We start from the raw sequence: 12,330 nt of genomic DNA, 5'->3' as shown, positions 1-12,330 counted from the left end.
CTAAGTTGTCCATTCTACCTCTTCTTCTCTTGAAGTTGTCCCCTTCTCTCCACTCACACCATAGCCACTTTAGTTCAATCCCTTAGCACTTCTCATTTAGATTATTTCAATATTCTCCTAATCGGTCTCCTTGTATTTAGCCTCTTCTTCTCTGTGTGGGCAAAAATGAAGTGCCCAAAGGTCTAGGTCACTTCTCTTCTCATGAAGTTTTAGGGGCTCGCTGTTGCTTTGAAAAAAATGCAAAATCTACTGTGGCATTTAAAACTTTTCACAATTTGACTCTGGCCTATCATTCCTGGCTGATGGCACATTAATTCCTCCTCACACACTCTACAATCCAGCCAAACTGTATTATTTCCCTGTACATGACATTCTGTCTCCTGTCGCTTTGTTGTCTTTGCAAAGGCTGTCCTGATTGCCTAGAATTTTCTTCATTCTCATCTCTACCTCTTGGAACCCCTAGCTTCCTTCCAGGCTCAGCTCAAATGCCACCTCCTTCAACTAAACTTTTCTGATTTATGGAGTTTTTTGTTTCCTTATGTATAGTGCAATTACATATTTGTGAATATGTTGTATGCCCTGAAAGATTTGCAAGGTCAGGAATTATCTCACTTTTGAATTTGTATCTCTGGTGTTTAGTTAAGTACTTGGTACATAGTAGACAGTTAATAAATATATGTCAATTGATGGATGGACACTTGTTCTAATTATTACTTGAGCAAATGTCATCATGGGTAACATTTTCTTTAGTCAATTTCAGCAATTCCTACCATATTCTGTCCCAACCTAGACAGAGCTCAGACATTCCTGCTGAGTCTTAAACACTTCTGTAATTAAAGTCTTTCTGATTGAATCCATTGGTTTTTTCGCATAACAACATTATTCTTAAAGCTAGCATTTCCATTCCACAATGCCAACCTTATTACCAGAGTAGAATTGCTTTTATAGTGTTTCTAGTCCAATGTGTTTCATATAGGTAGTTGGAGAGAATGGTGGGAGACAATGACAGCTATGATGACAGAAATGTTGAGGGGAAACCCTGAAATAGTCAGCTCTGTAGATGGCCTGACATCCTGCCTCAGGGGGAGGGAATAGATGCAAGATTATAGCATATCTATGTCTGGAGATAAAGAGATGACTTTCTGTACAAACCTGTCATTTGCTCAGGCCATCCATTTAGGTATGGGCCAAATAGATCTATGTGGGGGGAAAGATTATTTATGGTCTGTAAAATGCCTTAGGCTTAGATTGTGTTTTTGTTATATAAATGGGACAACAATTAAATTTGATAAATGTTTATTAAGTGCCTACTATGTGCTAGGTACCATGAGAAGTGTTGGAGATACAGAAACAAAACAGCCCTTTTTCTCAGGAAGTTTATGTTCTCCTGGGTAGAGATATATCATGTTGACAGGCAAATATATAAAAAAGTTTCTATAAAGTAAATGTAATATAATTTTAAAGAACAGTAACTCACTGACAACTATTATTCCAAATAATTTATTTAATATTGAAATTACTTGGTCTTTAATTGTTTGATAGAATTCACTTATAAATACATCTGGTCCTGGTGTGTTTTTTCTTAGGAAGTTCATTTATGACCTGTTCAATTTCTTTTTCTAAAGTAGATTTATTTAGATATTCTATTTCCTTTTCTGCCCATCTAGGCAGTTTGCATCTTTGTAAATATTCTTCCATTTCACATAAATATTACATGGCACATAATTGAGCAAAATAACTTTTTATAATTGCTTTGTGTTATGGGGAAATAGGCGGGGGGGGGGTTGGGATGGGGGGATGGGGTAGGGGCTTGGAGTAGGAGTTCTTAGGAATTCCTCTGTAAAGAATTACACCCTCTTGCACACAAATCCAATAGAATTAGATAATAGTTTATTTAGGGGCTAGAGAAGGGAAACCAAGAGAGAAATCCTAGGACTTCTTCTCATGGGGAGAAGGTATGGTACAGAGGTATGGCTCTTAGATACCTATCTCCTCAAGCAGGAGAAGGCAGATACTTTTATAGAGGACTGGTGGGGGGTGATCATCTGACTGTGGAAAGTTCCCTCATTGGGAGAGGACCATCCCTCACTGGTGGTGGCTGGAGGAGTTGGGTGAGGGGTGGCTGCAGATCTCTCGAGCCATCTCTCTCCTCCTCCCACCACAAAGGCAGCAACCACAACTAATCTTATCTCCCCAGGGGTGGGGGACTGTAATGAAGGGTGGTGGTCTTGGAGCTAGCTCAGTCCCAATCCAGTGCCACTTATCTCTTTAGGTGTGTCTGTCCTTTGGTTTAGTTTCTCAAGGAGAAGATTCTTTGATGTACCCCAGAAAACTAGATCCATAACACTTTGGTTTCATCTTCCTTCATTCATGGTAAAGTCATCCTTTTCATTTTTAATACTGGTTTTTTTTCCCCATAAAACCAACTCCTAGTTTTATTTATTAATTTAAAGGCTCGATTTTATTGATCTTACCTTTACAAGATTTCCAATTTAGTATTTAATTGTGGATTTTCAGTTTGTTCTTTTTCTAGTTTTTAAAATTGCATACTCAATTCATTGGTCTGCTCTTTCTCTAGTTTATTGATGTAAAACAACTGAGGGAATCAGGGAATCCAATTCAGTCTAATACAGCAAGCATTTATCAAGTGCTTACTATGTAGAAATCCCCAGGGATACATGTATACAATAAAACACAGTTCATACCCTCAAGTAGCTTACATTCTATTAAGAAGATATAAAACACAGAGAGAAGTAAATTCAAAGTATGTACAGTATGTACAAAGTACAAATAAAGTGATCTCAGAAAAGAGAACTGGAACAAAGTGAGGGTGGAGGGAATCAGAAAATTTAATCTCATCCAGCAAATATTTATTAAATGCTTTTTAGAGGTAATGAGGTGGCACAGTGGATAGAATGTAATCTAGCATCAGACACTTACTAGCTTTGTGACATTGGGCCAGTTACTTAGGCTCTCTCAGCCTCAGTTTCTTCTTCTGAAAAGTAGAGGAAATAATAACAGCTACCTCCCAGGGTTATGATATAACTTATGTAAAGAATGTTTTGTTTGTTTGTTTGTTTGTTTTTGTGGGGCAGTGGGGGTTAAGTGACATGCCCAGGGTCACACAGCTAGTAAGTGTCAAGTATCTGAGGTCTCATTTGAACTCAGGTCCTTCTGAATCCAGGTCCAGTGCTCTATCCACTGCACCACCTAGCTACCCTAACTTATGTAAAGAATTTTGCAAATCTTGGAATGCTATATAAATGCTACTTATTATTATGTGCAAGACATTGAGGCTACAGATACAAAATGGAAATGCTCTCAAGGAATTTATCTTTTACTGGGAAGATAAAGAGGGAGGTAATTTGTAGACATGATAATTTCAGGGGAAGGGAGAAAGTAACAACTTGAGGGTTTGCTGAATGCTTTATATGTATATATATGTATACACACACACACACACATATAAAATCTCGTTAACTGCTAGTGATGTGGGATGGAATTTGGGGTCAAATTGATCATGAGTCATTCCAAAAGAATTATTAGACTCAGTGACTCAGTTTCCCAGGTTTTATTGCAATGCTGTGAGTGACCACAGGGAGAGAACCAGAAAAGTGGAAAGGTATCTCTCAAATAAGCAAAGGAAAGAGTTATATTTATAGTATGGATAAATTGATTTATCAGTTTCATTATAATAATCTCTCCCTTAGGGAAGTACAAGGGAGGGTCTGTCCTTCTCATTATAATATTCTCCACCTTGGGGAGGTAAAGGGGAGGGCTTATCCTAATTTGGAATTCCTGGGGTCCTAAGCCAACCCTCAAGGCAAGTACTTTTTTCAGTGGAGGTGTGTTTTGGGGGTTTACATGTCATAAGGTGAATCTGGGGACAAATTTGGCCTTTTCTGCACATGTCTCTTTCTGATTTCCATGGCTAGTTTCAAAATATCTCCATTTTTCATTGGAATTTCTATACCCTTGTCTTATATCTTATTGTTATTTGACCTGACCCTTTATGGTCCCGTTATGGGTACTGATTTCCGTGGGTATGAGAACCTAGCATAAGTTATCCATTAACTGGGATCTAACTTCCTTTTGAAGCTAATATCTGAATTAGAGCTTGGATCTTAGTAGTAGTAGGCTTCCACCAGTCACGGACGACCATGGATCAGCACCTTGAAGAGCCACAGGCCACAGTGTGGCTGTGCAGTCCTATACGGAGCTGCAGCTCCTGCCACAAGAAGGACATAAGAAAACTATGCTCTCTGTTGCCCGTCGGTTCCTGCATCTCATTCATTTTTCTTCCTCCCTAGCTTGAAGGCCCATCTCAGCTACGCGCAAACTGCTCCTGAGTACTGAACTCCATCAGGTAGTGCTTGGCCATCTCTTCCCAGCTGCCAGTGTCTATTCCCAGAGCCCTCAGGTCTTGCTTGCATACATCTGTAGTGAAGCTGGGGGCATCCAGCAGGTCTTTGGCCTGAGGCTAACTCACCATAGAGTAGGCATTAACCCCCTTTTGCCTCCTACATCATTAGGGGATTAGTAAGGTCTAAAGCCTGGCTGTGCAGGTAAATGTGCTGGTTCTCTGGAAATAAATGTAAACATATAGACTTTTAAGTTTAATTTGCATTCTTAATATATTTTCCATCACCTTATGTCTAGACAATCAACGATACAATAAGACAAACCCTGATTTGTAGCATTTGCTGATTCTCAAGGTGTAAATATTCACATTAAAAATTTAATGACTGCTGGAGCTGGTTTGAGCTGACTACAGTGTCCTTCTGATCCAAAGTAAGGGTGCTCTGTCTAACCCAGTGGGGAAGTAGGCTTCTCTTAACCCAGTTCAGTATATTTGGCCAAACCTCAGAGTCCAAAGAGGGCAATGGCTGCTTCCTATGCTTTTTGTTCTTTCACACTTCTTGGGAAGCCTGGAAATGTTACTCCAACCCACTTAGTTGTGAAGATCTGGGTCATTTGAGAAATTAATTGATTGCTTCTTAAAATAGGGTGGGGTCCATGGATAAATACTAATTAAAGTTGGACTTTTCCAGACCACTCCATTTTTTATTCCACAGGAGTTAAACAAAGAAAGTCTGAGGATAATGAGAAGTATTTGTGTCGAAGCGAAAGTACTGGTTTCTGTTGTCTCACTGTCCAGACTCTGGTTCCCTTTATCTTTCTTCTTTTTGCTATCTGGATGTGATATACTCCTGCCTTCTCTTCTGTTTTTCAGCTTTTGGCTGGGAGGCAAGCTAAGGGGGCTGTCCAAGTGAAAGGACAGAGAGATAATGAATTTATATGATGCTTCATGAAAGACACCATTTATCTGTGGCTGATGTAGCTCAGGCCTGATGTCTTAGAGTGGGCCAGATAGGATGTGCAGATGGCTTTTCACTGTGCCTGTCACTTCCTGCTCTGTTTATATGGCTTATACAGAAAATACAGAAGAGGTTAAAAAAAAGTCCTTGATATTTCATAGTCTCACTAGCCATATTTGCAGTGCTGGCCCTGGTAGAGTGTTGTGTTGGTGTTTGCTGGGGCCACTGTGAGGTTACTTGTGAGTAGCACAAATCCCTGATCAGCTTTTCACTTTGAGAGGTGAATGTGAACCAAGGAACATATAAAACATTCAGTTTTTCTTCACTTGGCTAAATGAGCAAGACTCAGAATGTCATAGAATTGGCAGGACTGAGCTTTGCTTGGTCCAGCTAGTTATGTCTAAGGGCACTTTAATAAGGATTATAAAGAATATGTGGCTAGACTACTTCCTTTACATCCACTGAAAAAATGGCTAAGCTGAGTGAATCCATGATCTCATTAAAACCAAGACATTCATGCCATAGAAGTTTTGAGATGGGTTATGCTGGAGTCTAGGGGGAGGATAGCTGGAACAGATAAATACATCACATACACAGAGCTGGCTGTGACAAAATAAGAGAGAAAGTGGTTTCCCTCTGGTCCCCTCCTCTTTTCCCTTCTTTCTTCCTTTTTGTTTTGGTTGTCAAAGAAGTATGCTACAACAGCTCTCTGTAGTTTAGAGTTCTAGAACTTGGGTTCAAATCCTACTCTTTTGCTTTGCAATCTGCATGGCTTGGGCAAGTCATTAAATCTTTTGAACTGTTAAGGGCTAAAATTCTAGCTAAACTGTCTAAAATATCTAATGAGTGGTCGCCAATAAATTATAAGCTTTAGCAAGAGTTAGACTTTTAAGCATTTATTAAGGAGAATAAGAATTTGATAAAGAGAGAAAGAAAGGCCTAGATTCCTATCTATTAAAGGGAGAGCACATTTCTAGCTCCGCTCTCCACCAGAGTCCAAAGGAAAAAGTGTGAGACTAAGCGCCAGTCTCTTCCTTCCTCCTCCCACTAGCCCGCGTCACTTCCTTTTCCAAAGAAAAGACTCCTGGTCTTGCCCTCAAAGACCTTCGCTTCATGGGCAGAACTCTTCTACAGTAAGTCTCCAGCAGGTGGCATCATTCCAATCGTTACAGAACCTTTAGATTGCTTACCTGTAAAGTGAATGTGTTAGATTCCCTCTAAAGTATCTTCAAACTTGAAATTTATTCTCTTATCTGCTCCTTTCATATACACACATATACAAATATATACATATGCATACATGTATATGGGTACACACATGCATGTATATATGTGTATATGCACGTGTGTACATATATGCACATGATATACTCTATAGATGATATACTATACCTACACACCCTATGTAAATATGTACTCTATATGATATGCTATATATAGTACATCACATATAATAGGCACAGAAATATATGTATGAAATACATATATACATACATACACACATACATGATGTACTCTCCTCCCCCCATAGATCATTGACTACCATCCAGACTGAGCCTCACAGTATATATAGTATTCTATACCTATTCTGGGAGAAAGGAAATATATAACACAAAGGATCATAAGGTTTCAGAGCTGTAATTTCAAAGCCATCTAATTCTATTCCTTAATTTTATAGATGAATATGAGGTCTAGAGAGCTGAAGGTTACACAGGTAATCAGAGACAGAGCCAGGATTTGAACACAACTCTTCTGCCTCCTAATCCTGTTCTTTCTACTGTGCCATAAGCCTGTTTCATTATCTATTCTGCATGACTAAGATTTCCATCTTTTTTTATTGCCCCCAAATCACAACATGAGCTATATGTAGAGCTATTCTTGTGTGGATATCTATTAGACTTTGGGAAAGCCAGCTCTTTAAACAAAAGAGAATAATGCAATATGCAGCTTGTATTGTAGTCATTGATCAAGCACTTATAGCTCCTCAGACATAAAATGGTTCTTTGTTCTTATATTGCTTCTGTTAGACATATCTTTGTCTTGCCTCTTTGAGGCTGCTTCTACATTCAGAAATCTTAACTCTCATTTTGACAGTGAAATGTTATACTGTTTTATTTTATTTTGGGGGGGGGTCTACATCAGAAATTATTTTATTGACTAGTAGTCAGCACCAATACTAACCTTCTCTAAACAGAGGCTATATTGAAGAGGTACCTAGGGGAAAATATTGACGGGAAGAAAAGGGTAAAAGAGGAAATAACTGCACATGCTGGACACCCAATAAATGTGTCGAATGGCAGCTATTATAACTCCTGACAAAGAAGATCAAGAATGAAATGATCTTAAAGCTGTTTCAGCTCCACAAATTTTCTTATTCTCTGCAACATAATCAAAGGAATACCCATCCAGTGACAGAAAGGTTTAAAATATGACAAATTTCAGTAAGTTATCTGTGAAAAGGTTACTAAAACTCACATAGGCAAGAATTACTTGATTTTTGCTAAATCAATTATCTGTCTCTCTGGACGAACATCTAACTACACAAAAGATATGGGCATCATCTGTTAAATGGGTTTTGCAGTCATGTTCCAATAACCTTTGGCATGAATTATATTTCCATTTAGATGCAAGATCTGCATTGGTCTCATCCACATTTACCATCTCATCCTCCTTTTAGCCAAGAGCCTGTTTTCCTTGGGGTCTTTATGGAAACCTAAGCTTTACAATCTTGATTGGATCAAAGAGACTTTGGGTTTCATCTAAACAGAAGTTCAAAGATCTAGATCTTGAAAGGACCTCAGAGATAATTTAGTTTGGTCCCTTATCTTACAAATGAAAAGAATGAGATCCTGAGAGGTTGTGTGACTTACCCACAGCAACACAGATAAAAGATGTCAGAGGAAGGATTTGAAGCCTGGTATTCTGAATCAAGAGATGATGCCTTTTCCAGTGGTCCATGTTGCCTGCTATAACCTCCTCATTTTTTTTCTTTCTTAAAGTTTTATTAACACTTTTTCATATTATGTAGCATAGCCCTCCCCTCAATTACTGTCCTTATTGAATCCTACCCTATAACTAAGAAAAACTGCCAAGTGAAATGAAAAGGCAAAATGACTGCATCTGATAGTGAAAATATGTACCATTCCCTATTCAGAGTTCCCACTTCTCTACAGAGAGGAATGAAATGAATTTTACCATCTGCTCTTCAAGACCAAAAAGCATCGCAATTAATTTTAGCTGCTTTTAAGTATCATTTTTGTTTACATTATTGTAATCACTACATAGATTATCCTCCTGGATCTGCTTCAGAACTAAATCTCTTCTTTGGGTACCTAGTAGAGGTAGAAGAATGCATTGCTTATTTACTGATAAAGAAATAACCCTCAAAAATTCACTATAGTCATTAGATTAATATGCATGAGGATTTGACAAGTGGTACCATGAATAGTGTTAAACTTGAAGTCAGGAAGTCCTTAATTCAAATCTGGCCACAGACACTTGCTATGTGATGCTTGTCTAATCACTTAACCTCTGTATGCCCAAGTCCTTTTATTTGCAAAATTGGGATAATAGTACCTCCCGGGGTTGTTGTAAGCATAAAATGTGATCATATTTGTGAAGCACTCTCTAAACCTCAAAATGCTATATAAATGCTATTTGTTGTTGCTATTGTTGGTTTTGCTGGGATTTTTTTCATGTCATAGAGGTCCTAATATATGTGTGCTCATATCATGAGCCAGCATGGGTGAACTTATTTCAATATTTTGATGAATTTGTAATCTCTCTGATTCCCTCTAAGGGTATAAATCACAACCTATCCATACTTTTTTTTGTCTTTTATGACTCTTCTCCATGTCTTCTCATAAATTCTCCACAGGAGTTCACTGAAAAAGCCAAGTGTCTTCCCTTAGAGTACTTAACATTACTTGGGTACCATTTAAGTACACAGACTGTCCATCTGGTATGACTCTCTCTCTTATTCTATATCGGACTAATACACTTTCCCTTTCAGCCATACATCTCTTTAATGGTCTCCTTTATGTTACTGTTCTTATGTGATATAGCAGTTTGACTAATTTTTAATATTCATTGCTTATGAGAATGGCTCAGAGATCATCAACCCAGGGGTGATTTGAAATTTCTGAGACCTCTAATTCTATGGGACAATTCAAACAGACCCTGTAAAATAAGGAAGTTCAATTTACGGAATAAATTATAAGAGGTTCTCGTAGGGTTTTATTATTAATATTTTTGTTGTTATTCTGTAGATTGAATAGAATCTACAAAATGGCACCAAAGGCAGTATGGAATTAAAGCATGCAAAGATTTGAACACAGATGTAATATGTAAGTGACTCAGGGAAAGAAAATCTTTGCATATTTTGTGAATTTAGTAACCATGCCACATGGTAGTATTTTACTGACCATGATCATGTCCAACAAATATCAATAGGATGTATTTTTTTGTTATTGTTTTTCCAGGTCTTGATTCAGTTTAGCTCTTTGTTATTAGTAAAGAGATGCATTATTTTTCTTGATGGCTTTGTGGCCATGAGTAAGAATTTCTTTCTCTTCATATTGAGCCCTTCATGCCAAAGTGATTCTTCACCTCTCTCCAATTTCCACCTATGTCTTTTCCACACCCTTTCCCATTCTCACCTCTCATCCGCATTTTTTTTCATATCTACATGCCCTCTGCCCACCTAGGGACCATGGGGTAATAACTATTTTCATCTTCACTCTACCACAGCCCCAAATCAACAGGATGGGTCACCAGTGAGTGACATGAGACATCCCTTCCCCTCTGTCCCCCCGGGGCTGCCTGCAAGTTAAGCATCTTCTGTTGAACATGTTCCAGTGCAGAGTACAGTTGGAATGTACAAGTGATTCAGAAAAAAAATCTTTGCATATCTTATGAATTTAATAGCCATACCATACAGTGGAGTTTACCACCTATAATGCAGTTTGATGATCATGTCCAATAAGTGTCAAGGAGCTGACTAAATGGAGTTCATTAGCATAACTCAACTTTTTGCATTTGCACAAAGCCTCATGCTTTCTTTAAAAGATGGAGTTTAGACAACAGTTCAGCCTACTGGAGGTATGCCTGATGCAAAGTTAAACAATGGGGCTCTAGTCCATATGGTATATGTTTTTTTTGAATCTCCAAGCAGCCTCTATTTTCACCAGGAAATCATACAATTCAACTCTGCTGAAATGCAGGAGCAAAACAAATCAAGAAATTTGTTGTAAGTGAGAATATTTTTTTCTACATGGGAGTTATTAATTGGTGTCTCTGCAATAGAGATTATTGCAAGAGAAACATGAGTATATCATATTGAGACTGTTTTGGTAAAATAATATTCCATCTCATTTGTGTTTTGATGAGATATTGCAACATAACATTTTTAATGTAGCTTTTCTTTCAGAAATAGAAATTGGCTAGTATTTGGGTTGGCTTATTCTCTTCCTACACCAACATAAAGCAGTTGTGTCTTTATTCTGGAAAATATGCAATTAATCAAATTGCAGTCTTCTTTTTGAGAAAACAAATGTCCCAGATTAGTGAAAGTGTAAAATATTTTGAACAATAAAGGGGAGATAGAATTGCAGGACAATTAATTGATAATGGATTTATATCCCATTGTTACATGAGTGAAAAGCATTGAGGAGGCAAGAGGAGCAAAATGATCATTTTGACAAGGAAATAGACAAAAGCTTTGAATGAAATGAGAGACTTTGGAAAGGGGGGACTATTTTGCATTTCTGAGCATTTCTCATTGTGCTTAGGACTAGGTATGGAGGTTAGAGACAGGCTGTTCCCGACAATTGCCATGTATCCCAGAAGCTCACATGACATAAGGCATGCACGAGATTGGGTGGCCCCCCAAATTTGCTTGCAGAGGTAAGATTAGTGACAAGAGCTGGAATGGTGGCATTATTAAATCATAAACCACACTCAGGGAAGAAGCATGCATTAGTTTTCATTTTGTAAGGCAAGCAGAAAAGATAAATTACCCCTGAACCCTATATTTCTATTAATAGAAAGAGGTCTACTATTTCAACAAACCAAGAAGAAAAAAATGGAAAGAAAAAAAAGATAAAAAGAATGACTACCAAGATTGGATTGATAAGGTGAAAGATGATGGCTATGTATATCAAATAGATTGGTAAAGGATGGACTCATTAGCTGAACCTAATAAATTATAAAATGCCTCAGCTTGGGTAACATTCACTGAATTCTGTGCTAAGAATTGTACTATAAAGCCAGTGAACTGATCCAGTTTACTCATATATTTTCATACTAATAGAGAACTGCTCAAAGATGGATGCAAAGTGAAGATATCTGTCCTATCACAACATTTTTTTTTCAGCATTCCCTTGGAAATGGAAAAGCCTGTGAAATTTAAATAAATCTTTACAAAGTATATAACACTCCAAGAGGAAGGGTGAATTTGTTTCCATTCTGAACCAGAACAAGAAATTGCCTTGCTCCTGTCCTCGAATGAAGGGTAAGCCTATTCAAAGACTTTCAAGTTGGACTTCTTTGGGTGTCAGAGAAGTATTTTTTAAGCAGGCTCTCACAAAGAAAGAGGGTTTGAGATGTGGAATTTCTAGACAGTGGCCATACACAATTCTGTTGTTTGTTGGTTGGAACTGAATTCATTTTTTTAAAAAGTTGGAATTGGGAAGCCAAGGGTTTTTTGTTGTTGTTGTTGTTGTTGTTTTAGTTTACATGAAGCCAACTATAGAATTTATATTTACGTAACATTTTAAGAGTTACAAAGTGTTTCCCCCATAACCACCTAGTGTAGGTAGCACATATTTCACAGATAACAAAATTGAGGCCCTGAAGATGTTGAGTGCTTTGCACAAGATCACATAACCAACCAAAGTCAGAACCAATATTCATATAACATTGGAATAGGAAAGAACCTCAATAATCATCTTGTCCAACCCAGATCTGAAAAATGATCCCCTCCCCAACATACCTAAGAAATAGTAATCCTGCT

Source organism: Dromiciops gliroides, chromosome 6 (assembly GCF_019393635.1).
Source record: "Dromiciops gliroides isolate mDroGli1 chromosome 6, mDroGli1.pri, whole genome shotgun sequence".
NCBI classification, from domain to species: Eukaryota; Metazoa; Chordata; class Mammalia; order Microbiotheria; family Microbiotheriidae; genus Dromiciops; species Dromiciops gliroides.
This window is presented reverse-complemented; position numbering follows the sequence as displayed.